This window comes from Hordeum vulgare, chromosome 1H, assembly GCF_904849725.1.
Source record: "Hordeum vulgare subsp. vulgare chromosome 1H, MorexV3_pseudomolecules_assembly, whole genome shotgun sequence".
Classification (NCBI taxonomy): domain Eukaryota; kingdom Viridiplantae; phylum Streptophyta; class Magnoliopsida; order Poales; family Poaceae; genus Hordeum; species Hordeum vulgare.
The window spans coordinates 156,288,025-156,301,803 of NC_058518.1; positions in this window are offsets into that span (position 1 = coordinate 156,288,025).

Consider the following 13,779-nt stretch of genomic DNA (forward strand, 5'->3'; position numbering starts at 1 on the left):
TCCGTTTTCTGGTGGTACACATATTTCCTTGTATAAAAATTCACTATATATATCTCGTGATGATTTGACCCCAGTACCACGGAGAAATCTTCTATTCTTGTTTCATGCTGTTTTTTTGTCAGAACTATCAAGTCGGGCTTCATGTCTTCTCCTTCCTCCAACCATGTAGAAGAACATGCTTGGCTGATGAAGATGGAACTAAAGGATGAGGAACCGGTAGGATCCACCGACGAGATCAAAGTCAAGTAATTCAAGGGGGATCAAGCTCTATAAGAAGGGCAGGCCATGCCACCAAAAGAAGAGGAAGAATAAGATTACCTCCAACCCTACTATGAGCACCTCACCCCTATTGAAATCGGAGCCTTTAGAGCCTTCAAAATGGTTCATGTTAAGAATAAATATCTTACTCATGAAAATATTTAGTTAAAGGATCAAGTCATCAATCTCTGGAGCGTTATTTAACATCTAGACAACCTCCTGAGGTTACACTATGACGCTACTTCATCATCTACAACAACACCACCACCTCCATCTTCAGCACCAAAGATGGAGACTTGAGTACACACGTATGGGCACTCCCCTTGGCTTGTGCCAAGATTGGGGGAGGTGCCCCGGTATCGTATCACCATCACTCTTATTTTCTTTATCCATGTTAGTTTGATATTGAGCTATTTTGAAATTTAGACAAATAAAAAGTTAGTTCGATCCTTTTCTTTTGAGTGCTAGTTTCGTGATCTATCTATCTATGTAATTGAGTGAGAGTTATATAATAAAGTTTAATTTGAGTTCTGCTTCTTTACTTTCTTGCTACAATGAAAATAAAGGAAAGTAATGAAAAAGATCATATGCCAATCTTATAGTAAGTAGCAGCATCACATAAGGAAAAGTATAAGTGGTAAACGTTGTTGAAGGTTGTCAAACATAGCATTGGTCGGTGATGCAACACATGAAAGAATGAATAAGGGAAGAGAACATTTACATGCAAATACACTATCCTTGACATCTTGTATGATTGTGGGCACCCATTAATTATAATATGCCAAAACTGTTGACAATGGACAAGGAAGACAATGTAATGATTTATGCTTGTTCACAATCACATAGAAGTTATATGGTTATAGATCGCCTAACATGTGGTGCTTGCCCAATACCTTTGCTAGAGGAAATTCCGCACTAAGTAGAGATGCTACTTCTGCATCCAAAACCTTAAAAGCAAATCCATCTTTCAAGAGTCCACCATACCAACCTATGGATTGAGTAAGATCCTTCAGGTAATTTTTCATCAGTGCACAAAGCAATAAAAATTGCTTCTAAACATGTTCGATCATTTGGTGTAAGGGAAATTAAGCATTGTACAAACTTGTGATGGAGATAATAAAAGCAATGGATTGCATAATAAAGGTTACCATCACAAGGTGCAATATAACGTAACATTCCTTTGCACTGAGAGATTTATCATACAATATAAAAGTGCATGACAACCTCTACTTCCCTCTGCGAAGGGCTTATCTTTTACCTTTATGTATTTACTTTCGTGCAAGAGTCAAAGTATTTTCCTCTTTGGTGGGGAAACATCTAGACATATATATCCAGCTGAGTGTGGCTGGTCATGAGTTATTATTGTTGACGTCAGCCTTTGAGGTGAATACGTTGGGAGGAAACAATATAAGCCCCTGGCTTTATATGTGTCCGATTGAAACCTTTTGCTCACATATATGGCGTGAGTGTTAGCAATCGAGGCCATCATCATCAACAACAACCCTATCATCTTGGGGAGGCCAATCTACATCAACATCTTCATCATCACCATCTCCTCTCAAAATCCTAGTTTATCTCTGATACGTCTCCATCATATCTACTTTTCCAAACTCTTTTGCCCTTGTTTTGGACTCTAATTTGCATGATTTGAATGGAACTAACCCGGACTAACGCTGTTTTCAGCAGAATTGCCATGGTGTTGTTTTTGCACAGAAATTTACGAGGATTTTTTGTAGAATATATAAAAAATACTGGCGCAAGACTCAAGCGGAGGAGTGGAGCGAGGATCCCACAAGCCCATGAGGTGCGGGGCCCCCCTGGCCGCGCCTAGCAGGCTTGGGGGCCCTCGGGGCTCCACCGCCTCCAACTCTAGCTCTATTTAGTCCCTTTCGTCCAAAAAAATCAAGGAGAAGAGTTCATCGCGTTTTACGATACGGAGGCGCCGCCACCACCTGTTCCGGTTCTCTATTAAAAGGAGAACCTTAATATCCCGTAGTTTCCATTAGGACCCTGCTTCCACGGGAGAGATGGACAATAGATGTCATGCAAGTTCTTTTCCCTAAGCACGTATGATATATACGGAATCCATGCCTACATTACATTGACGAACTTGAGCTAGTGACATATCTCCCCATGTTATAACTGTTGCATGATGAATGTCATCCGTCATACTTATCCATCACCGATCCAATGCCTACGAGTTTTTCCTACTGGTCCTTGCTATGTTACTTTGCCGCTACTGTTGTCACAGTTGCTACTGTTACTCTGCTTATACTATTACTACTACTGCTGTCACTATTGCTACTGCTACCGTTGCTACTATTGCTATCACACTACTTTGCTATTGAAACTTTGCTGCAGATATTAAGTCTTTTAGGTGTGGTTGAATTGACAACTCAACTGCTAATACTCGAGAATATTCTTTGGCTTCCCCTTGTGTTGAATCACCAAATTTGGGTTGAATACTCTACCCTCGAAAACTGTTGCGATCCCCTATACTTGTGGGTTATCAAGACTATTTTCTGGCGCCGTTGCCGGGGAAGCATAGCATTATTCTCTGAGTCATTTGGGATTTACGTCTGCTTATCACTATGAGGAATCCGAGAGATCCAAAAACTAAAGTCTTGCCCTCAACTACGAGGACAGGTAAGGAACTGCCATCTAGCTCTGCACTTGATTCACCTTCAGTTATGAGTAAGTTTGCGACACCACCTCCTGCTAGAAATTTTGATGTCTCACGTGTGTTTGATGATGCTACTTCTGCTATCCATGATGCTTGTGATGATGCTTTTCTTGATACTACTTTGCCACTAGGTGCATTTCTTGATGCACAAATTGCTAGAGTTGGTGCTGAATGTGATGATACTTTTGAGACTGCTGAGATTGTTAAAGTATAACCTGCTATTTCACCTGCTAGAACTAGCTCTCCTAGATATGAATTGCCTGATATACCTGAGGGTTATGTTACGGAGGATGAGATAGCTGAGGACTTTCTTGCTTGTAAGGATAGCTATGATGTTGAGAATTTACTGTGCAAGTGGAAAGAAAAATCTCTGAACGCTAGGATGAAATACGACCCGAAGTTTGCTACTTCGCCTATCTTTGTGACCGATAAGGATTATGAATTCTCTGTCGATCCTGAGTTAATCACTCTGGTCGAATCTGATGGTTTTCATGGTTATCAGTCTGAAACGGTTGTAGCACATCTTACTAAGCTACACGATATAGCCACCCTATTCACGAGTGAGGAAAAGATCTGCCACTACTATATCCTTAAGTTGTTTCCTTTCTCGCTAAAGGATGATGCTAAGACGTGGTTCACTTCTCTTGCTCCTGGTTGTGTGCGTAGTCCCTAGGATATGATCTATTACTTCTCTGAGAAATATTTTCCTGCCCATAAGAAACAAGATGCCTTGTAGGAAATATATAACTCTGTGCAAATTGAAGAAGAGAGTCTCCCACAAGCTTGGGGGAGGCTTGTCCAGCTGCTGAATGCTTTGCCTGATCACCCTCTTGAGAAGAATGAAATACTTGATATCTTATAAAATGGACTAATCGATACTTCTAGGGACCACCTAGATAGTTGTGTCGGTTGTGTTTTCAGGGAACGAACTATGGAACATGCTCAGATTCTATTGAATAATATCTTGTGCAATGAGAATGCTTGGACTATTCCCGAACCACCTTCGAAGCCAACTCCGAAGAAAAAAGGTATTCTATTCCTCAGTCCCGAAGATATGCAAGAAGCTAAGAAATTTATGAAAGAGAAAGGCATTAAATCTGAAGATGTCAAAAATCTACCACCTATCGAGGAGATCCATGGTCTCGATAACCCGACACAGGTAGTAGAGGTAAATTCTCTTCGTAGATTCAATGAGAGTGATATTCCTTTTGATAAACCTACTAGCTTATGCTTAGATGAATTTGATAACTTTGTTTCCAAACAACAAAGTTTCAATGATTATGTTAGCAGACAATTGGAACAGAATGCTCGCATGCTTAATCATTTAAGTGCTTGTGTGGATAGAAACGTCAATGATCTTAAGATTTTGAGTAAACATGCCTCTATGGTTACTACTGAAGTAGAACAAGTACTTAAAGCTCAAAATGACTTGCTGAATGAGTTGAATGACAATTCTGTTAGAGTCGTCACTAGAGGCGGTAGAATGACCCAGGAACCTTTGTATCCTGAGGGTCATCCTAAGAGAATTGAACACGATTCTCAAGGAGTTAGAAGTGATGCACCTATTGATCCTAGGAAGAAAAAGAAAGATGATACGAACTTGCATGCTAACAACCCTGTTGCTTTTACACCCGAGAATCCAAATGATATCTCTGTTTCTGATGCTGAAACACAATCTGGTAATGAACATGAGCCTAATGATAATATCGATAGTGATGTTCATGTTGATGCTCTACCTAGCAATGATAAGGATGTGGAGATTGATCATGTTAATCTTGATAACCCACAACCTAAGAATAGGAGATATGATAAGAACGACTTCATTACTAGGAAGCATGGTAAAGAAAGGGAACCATGGGTTCAGAAACCCATGCCCTTTCCTCCGAAACCATCCAAGAAAAAGGATGATGATGATTTTGAGCGATTTGTTGAAATGATTAGACCTATCTTTCCGCAAATGTGTTTGACAGGTATGCTCAAAATGTCTCCTTATGATAAGTACATGAAGGATATTGTGACTAATAAGAGGAGGATACCTGAGGTTTAGATTTCCACCATGCTCGCTAATTACACCTTCAAGGGTGGAACTCCTAAGAAACTAGGTGATCCCGGAGTGCCCCCTATACCTTGCTCCATTAAAGGCAATTATGTTAGAATTGCTTTATGCAACCTTGGAGCTGGTGTTAGTGTTATGCCTCTCTCTCTTTATCGTAGACTTGAATTGGACAAGTTGACACCCACTGAAATCTCGCTGCAAATGGCCGACAAATCAACTGCATTCCTTATCGGCATTTGCGAGGATGTGCTTGTTGTGGTTGCTAACGTTACTATCTTAACAGACTTTGTTATTCTGGATATTCCCGAGGATGATGCCATGGCGGTCATCCTTGGAAGACCCTTTTTAAACACTGCAGGGGATGTTATTCATTGCAACAAAGGCAATGTCACTTTCCATGTCAATGGTAATGAGTATAGAGTGCAATTTCCGAAGAAACAATATCGAGTACATTTCATCAATGCTATTGAAAATACTTCATCGATTCTTATTCGGAGCTTTGAATGCCCTATACCTACTGTTAAGATGAAGTATGATTTGCTTGTTGGGGATATGCACATCCCCATTGAGGTAACCTAGTGACCATTAAAAAATTCTCCTTTTTTTATGCGACTCAAAAAAGTTTGTCAAGGAGACTTCATCAACCTCATTGACATATTTCTTTTGATGAACATGAGATGGATGAATATAGGAGTCACAACCCTCTGTTCCAAACCTTTATCTTCGGTTGCTTAGAAGAAAAATGATAGATTTAGCTTTAGTTTCTCTAGTTTTCTGCTTATTGCGTCCCGTAGAAAAGTGTCCCAAAAATAAAAGTTCTTCAAATGCTCTGAACATCAAGTATGATTTTTTCTGGAATTTTTAAAACATTCTCAGGCGGAGAGCTAGTTAGGGGGATGCACCAGTGGGCCACAAGCCCAGGAGGCGCGGGCACCCCCTTGGCCGCGCCTACCAGGCTTGTGGGGCCCACGTGGCCCCCTCCACTTATTCCAGCTCCCATCTCCTTCTCCTACCTCCAGAAAAATTCATTCTGTAGCTCAAACCCGTGTTCTTGCTCTTCTTGCTGCGATTTTTGATCTCCTTGTGCAAAGCCCCATTCACCAAACTGTTTTGGGGAAATTGTTCCTTGGTATGTGACTCCTCCATTAGTCCAATTAGTTTTTGCTCTAGTGCCTTATTCGTTGCGTATTTTTGCTACCTTGGTGACCCTGTTCTTGAGCTTTGCATGCTAATTTTAGCTGGTCCCAAGTAGTTTTGATGCGTGATATGGCCTCTAGGCACTTGTAAGAGTAGTTTCTATGAGTTCCGTTGAGCCTTGTTCACTTTTCCTTTGAGTCACTAAAAATTTCAGAAAAGGAAGATGTTCAGGAGAAACTATCATGGTGGTTCCTCAAGCAAGAGAGGTCCCCTTCTCGCGATTCGGGAGCCCGATCCTTACCAACCGAGGAACGCACAGGTACAACCATGCGAATGGCCTTCTGATGAATTCATGATTGATGGAAGTTTCAAAGACGAGTTTGATATATTTGTTCACAACGCCGGGCTCGAAGAATTCATCTCCGATAAATGTGAACATTATACTGCTCTCACTGCCTCCTTTGTTCGTAGATTCAAATTTTCTGCTGGCCGTGAGACATCCATACTATTCGATTTGTATGACAAATCGTATACCATGGATTTAGAGGATTTCGATAGAATTTGCAAGATACCTGATTGGGGTAGTCTCAATGATCCTCCTAAGTCTTCGGTTAGAGATTTTATCTCTAGTATAACTCTCGGAGAAACTAGAGATATTACGCAGACTACCATGGCGAGCATTCATTTTCCTGCCTTGCATTACTTTGCCCTCTTCATAGGTAGATGCATTAACGACAAGATTGAGCATTGTCACCTCTGCGCACCTGATCTTAGCATGTTTAAGAGCGCAGTAACGGGTGATAGAAGTTTCAACATGGGAGCTATAATCGCGAGGAGGCTAAATAATAATGCCAATGAATTTGATTTCTTTGGTGGGATCTATGCCACTCGCTTAGCAAATTTTCTTGGAGTACCCATCCGCGAAGGAGATCCCCTACTTCATACAACTTTCCTTGATCGCGCCGCTATGGCACGCTATCAGTTCCTTGAGAGGGATAATGAATCCCTCCTATACCGGTTAATATTTAATCGACAGCGTGTTTTCCATATTACCCTTCCTGCTCCTGCCTTCTTTGCCTTTCAGGTAAAATGGAGATATTACATAACCAGAGGAGAGCAGAGGAGTATGAGAGGGAGGCAAAGGTTGCTCGCCTCCGTGAGGCATCTATTCAGGCGATAGCTGCAACACTCCCGTACAACCCCCATTATGATGTTGGATATCGCCCGGACCAGCCTTGGGAGTAGACCAACTTAGGCCAAAAGCCTAAGCTTGGGGGAGTACGTGTTTCTCACCGACTTTATATTCATGCTCACACTTTCACTTTGTTAGTCAGTGTTCACACCTTGCAACTGTATCGTCCATGCTAGTTTATTTCTTTTTCTCGCTTTCTTCTCGTGTGTTTGTCTAGTTTGAGAAAACCCAAAAATATTTCTCATTCTTCTTTTGCTTGTTGGGAGCTTTCCCGTGTAAATAGTTTTCTTTTTCTTTGGGTCAAGGTAGAAGACCATGGTTACAATGTTTAGTGGCTCTCACATGCATATCTGTTTATCTGTCAAAGAGCCATATTACTTTGTCTTCTCCTTTGTGTTTGCTTGCAGATTCCAGTGTAGTCCAATGCAGGAGCACTCTTATTATTGTTCACATCATTCGGTCGTGCAAGTGAAAGGCAATAATGATGATATATGATGAAGTGACAGATCTTGGAAAAGCTGGTATGAACTCAATCTATTTTGTTTTTGTAAATATGACTAGCTCACCATTCCTGATTCAGCTATGTTGTGAGAGAAACATGTTTGCAATGACAACTTAGAGATCATAGTTTCTGATGCCATGCTTAATTAGCTAGGAGCTTATAAGGGTTTGTCTTGGATGCCAACATGAATTTCATGATGATTATGATGTAGTATGATAGGATGGTATCCTCCTTTGAATGATTCAGGTGGCCTGACTTGGCACATGTTCACACATGTTGTTGAAAGAAAATCAACATAGCCTCTATGGTATTCATGTTTATGGTGATTTATGTCCTACTCATGCTTGCACTCAGTGTTGGTTAATCTCAATGCATTCTGATGACTCTTGTTGCTCTCTTGTTGGTCGCTTCCTAGTATTTTGCTAGACTTCACTTCTACTAAGCGGGAATACTTCTTGTGCATCCACTTCGAGAAACCCAAAGTTGTTCTAAATGAGTCCACCATACCTACCTATATACGGTATCTACCTGCCGCTCCAAGTAAATTTGCATGTGCCACTCTCTAAACCTTCAAGAAATAATCTGTTTTGCATGCCCGAACCGCTCATGTGGTGACAAGGGGCGATCAGTATCTTCCATGCTAGGCGTGTTATCCTCGATATGTGTTTATTCACTATCATTCACGAGAAAGGGTCCGGTAATTGGAATGCCGAGTTCCATGCTCAAATCGAAAAGATAATTGCAAACAAAACTCCCCCTGGGTTGATGTTGGTATGGACGGCACCCGAGTATTCGGCTAGTCGTGGAATGTGATAGATCGGTGGTGGGGGAGTCAAAACTTTACTTTTTTGTTTGAGAACCGCATATAGTATGTGTAGCATGGAAGATGGTGAAAACTCTTGGTCATTGCATTGACAATGAAAGCATGCCACCCAAAATTATTTATCTTTGTCTTCAAAGCTTGTGCTCTGGCACCTCTGCAAATCAATGCTTCCCTCTGAGAAGGGCCTTTCTATTTATGTTTCTGTTGAGTCCTCCTCTTCTTTCAAAAAGCACCAATTAGAGAGCACCTCCGTTATTTTTATGATTTTCTTTTAATTGTTATTGAGTATGACTGTGACTGGATCTTCTTTGCCATGAATTACAATGTTCAGTCAGCCCTTGGTCTTTGAAGGTGCTCTGCATTTATGTTTTGCGGTCTCAGAAAGAGCTAGCGAGGTACATCTGTTCATATTGCTTCATGATTGTTTTGATTGAAGTGTTGACATTTGAAACTTATTATTATTGCTCGCTAGTTGATTATGCCATTGATATGAGTACATCTTGAGACCTAAATGTCATTGCTTATGTGGTTTGCTCATGATCTTGCTGAAAATCTGAATATGAGTTAGACATAATTACAGCAACAAGATCAAACAAAGTTCATAAAAGTGTTACTTTTGTCCCTTTCAGTTTGTCAACTGAATTGCTTGAGGACAAGAAAGGCTTTAATCTTGGGGGAGTTGATACGTATCCATCGTATCTACTTTTCGAAACCCTTTTGCCCCTTGTGTTGGACTCTAATTTGCATGATTTGAATGGAACTGACCCGAACTAACGTTGTTTTCAGCAGAATTGCCATGCTGTTGTTTTTGCGCAGAAATAAAAGTTCTCGGAATGACCTGGAAATTTACGAGGATTTTTTGTGGAATATAAAAAAAAATACAGGTGCAAGAATCAACCGGAGGAGTGGAGCGAGGAGCCCACAAGCCCATGAGGCGCGCCCCCCTGGCCGTGCCTAGCAGGCTTGCGGGGCCCTCGGGGCTCTACCGCCTCCAACTCCAGCTCTATTTAGTCCCTTTCGTCCAGAAAAAAATCAAGGAGAAGAGTTCATCGTGTTTTACGATACGGAGGCGCCGCCACCACCTGTTCTTCCTCTGGAGCGCAGATCTGGAGTCCGTTCTGGGCTCCGAAGAGGGGCGATCGTCGCCATCGTCATCACCAACCTTCCTTCATCGCCAATTCCATGATGGTCTTCACCGTTCGTGAGTAATCTCATCGTAGGCTTGCTGGATGGTGCTGGGTTGGATGAGATCTATCATGTAATCGAGTTAGTTTTGATGGGGATAGATCCCTAGTATCCACTATGTTCTGAGATTGATGTTGCTACTACTTTGCCATGCTTAATGCTTGTCACTAGGGCCCGAGTGCGATGATTTCAGATCTGAACCTATTATGTTCTCGCCAATATATGTGTGTTCTTGATCCCATCTTGCAAGTTGTAGTCACCTACTATGTGTTATGACCTGGCAACCCCGGAGTGACAATAGCCGGAACCACTCCCGGAGATGACCATAGTATGAGGAGTTCATGTATTCACTAAGTGCTAATGCTTTCTTTCGGTTCTCTATTAAAAGGAGAACCTTAATATCCCGTAGTTTCCATTAGGACCACGCTGCCACGGGAGGGATGGACAATAGATGTCATGCAAGTTCTTTTCCCTAAGCACGTATGACTATCTATAGAATGCATGCCTACGTTATATTGACGAACTGGAGCTAGTTACATATCTCCCCATGTTATAACTGTTGCATGATGAATGTCATCCGACATAATTATCCATCACCGATCCAATGCCTATGTGTTTTTTCAAATGGTCCTTGCTACGTTACTTTGCCGCTACTGCTGTCATTGTTGCTACTGTTACTCTGCTACTACTGTTACTGCTACTGATGTGACTATTGCTACTGCTACCGTTGCTACTGTTGCTATCACACTACTTTGCTACTGAAACTTTGCTGCAGATACTAAGTCTTTCAAGTGTGGTTGAATTGACAACTCAACTGCTAATACTCGAGAATTGTCGGGGGGATAACCCCGGTGTAGGCTCATCAAGTCTGCTCCTTCATTTCCGGCCCAAAGGATATGAACAAATACAGTTTCCTAAGGCCCAAGTGTTCTGGCCGGCTAGGCTACGCCTACCGGCTGGAGGACGAGGCGGCCATCTCTCTCGCCAGCCAGGCAACCCGTGCCGGTGAGAGTCGAGGCGGTTATCTCTTCCAGGCCGGCCTGGTCCAGCCAACCGGCTAGGAATGAGGCAGCCGTGCCCAAGCCGGCAGGCCAAGCAGGCTAGCCGGCCGGGGATCATAAGTCACATCAGATCGTAAGTCAGGATGAGACCTTACGATTAAAGGTAGCTACGCGTCAGCAAAGGTACTGGATCTGGGCGTCCGGCAGGTACGAGCGTCGGCGGCCACGCCGCTGACCTACCCCGGCTCTGATCCATCACCTAGCATAGTGTCGGACCATCGCACTCCCACTCCATTACTGCACTCAGCGTGGGGAACAGTGGAGGCGGTCGTACTACCTTCCCATGACGAATCTCGTTGGACGACGCTCGACGTACAACACGTGCTCGACGTCAACCTTACGCGAGAGCTTCATTGGCCAGCCGACATGTCCCACTGCCAATCGAGACCATGCAGCCGGCGGGCCCCTCAAGCGACAAGACAAGACTCTCGTGGGCCCCTGATCAGCCGGCGAGGCTTCCAGCCGGGTCCCACTCTTGTACCCTTTATCCATATTGTAGGCCGGTGGATTCGTCTATAAAACCCCCCGGTCACCCTCCATGAAGGAAGTCGGTCGAACAACACTTCACACCCACCAACCACATAGAGAGAGGAAGAGACGAGCCAGCTGCTCCCCTGTTCCTCCTCCCAACACAGCTCCAGGAGCAACCGTGTAATCCATTCATACACATCAAACACTCCGGCAGGACTAGGGGTCTTATCTCTACGGAGAGCCCTAAACCTGGGTACATCGTGCGTTCCATGCTTGTACCAACCTCGTTCCCAGCGCCCTCCTTTGTCCCTTCGGTTCTCACCGACTTTAGCCTACCTATGGCATATGTTGTGGGTATTCACCGACAAGAATATTCTTTGGCTTCCCCTTGTGTCGAATCAACAAATTTGGGTTGAATACTCTACCCTCAAAACTGTTGTGATCCCCTATACTTGTGGGTTATCAATCTCTTGTACTCAATCTTGTACCAGAACCTCAGATTTGTACCTGGGTGTGTCTAGTAGTGTTGATTAAATCTTTTTGTTGATGCTTTATGGTTTATTTGGTGGAAGATCATATGTTCAGAATCATTATACTATTTAGTACCTATGTGATCATGAACATGTTTATCACTTCTGATTAGTTACTTTTGTTCTTGAGGCCACAAGAGAAATCATGGTGCAAGTAGTCATGTGAAGTTGATATCCGTTCGATATTTTGATGATATGGATGTTGTGACTCCCTTAGTTGTGTTATGTGAACATCGAATACATAAAACTTCACCATCTTTTGGACTAAGGGAATTCATTATGGAGTAGTAATTATAGGATGTGTTGCGAGATTGAAAGAAACTTAAACCCGAGTCTAGGCACTACTCCCTAAGGGGCTGATTTGCATCCCTATGTTTAATGCTATGGTTTGAATTTATTCTTAATACTTATCTTGTTGCTCCGGATGCCTGCGGGAGGGTTAATCATAAGTGGGAGGTTTGTTCAAGTAAGAACAACACCCAAGCACCGGTCCAACCACATATCAAATTATCAAAATACCGAATGTGAATTAACCCGACCTGACAAAACCGACTAGATGAAATTCTCGTGTGCCCTTAAGAATGGTTTGCCTACTATAGGAAATTGTTCTAACCTGTCCATTGCCACAAAAGGATTGGGTTACCTTGCTGCACTTATTTTTACTATTTCTACTTGTCACTTGTTACAATTATCTTGATATCCAACAACTTGTTACCGCTATTTCAGTTCTTGCAGAAATTACATTGCTGAAAATCACATGTCATTTCCTTCCGCTCCTCATTGGGTTCGGCACTCTTACTTATCGAAAGGACTATGATTGATCCCCTATACTTGTGGGTAACCAATAGGGTGCTCGCGTACTCGAACGTTCACCAATTTCTGTGTGTCTTCACGAGCATCTTCATCGATGTCCATGGTTCTCACGAAGGCCAAGGTCGCTCAAGAAGATGTTCCATCCTAGTCCATGCTGCCTTTATAGGTAGCTAAGGGTGACACGGACAGGGGCGGCCACCGCGCACACCGCACTAGTGAGCGCAGCCGCAACACCATGCGGAGCTCCACGAGCCGCAAACCGGACCCCGCCGTCATGGTGACATGAGACGCGCAGACAGTAAACGAAGAAAATGTTGTAGTGATAATGGTTGCAACATCAGCAGCGGCCACGAAAGGGCCTCCGCTACGCCCCTCGCAAGTCGTCGACGACTAGTGCCTGTGGGATGGAGACCTCAAGGCGCGCAGGGCGAACCTCATCGTCAACTTCCTGGTGAATATGTGCAGCATGCGACGGGACGGGAGAGCCTTCTTCCTGACACGGTCAGGAGTAAGAGCGCCACCCTCGCACCGCTCCATGCCCAAGAACACGGAGGAAGCGCGGGTGCAGGGACAACTATAGCTAAACTTTCCGCCTGTACCGAGGAAGATGGAGGAATGGAGGTCGACCATAGAGATCCTGCTGAGCTTTGCAAACCCAACAAGCCAGAGGTGGCAGGTCCCTCGCGAGTGCGCCATGCCGCTAAGACGGGCCCAACACTGGGCATGACGTGAGCGTAGCTTCCGTGGTGCAGCTGCCCCGCAGCAGCAACAACCATCCTGTTGGATTGACATGCAAGACAAAGCATCTTATGCATCAACAGATCCGCAAAAAAAGCAATATCAATGCCATGTCTCGAAGGACACGCGCAAGGAGGACGCCCGTAACACCATCCAGAGGCGGAAAAGACGCCTTGCCAATCGAATAGCTGTGCGGACCTAGCTGCCGACGAGCCAGCGCCTAGGGTACGCGGCATCCTACCCTATGAAATAGATTGCCCGACATTTACCCATGAGTTTTCGCAAGTCTGCTAGCCCTGCAGCAGAGCCTTCAAGTCTAAATTGGTGGAC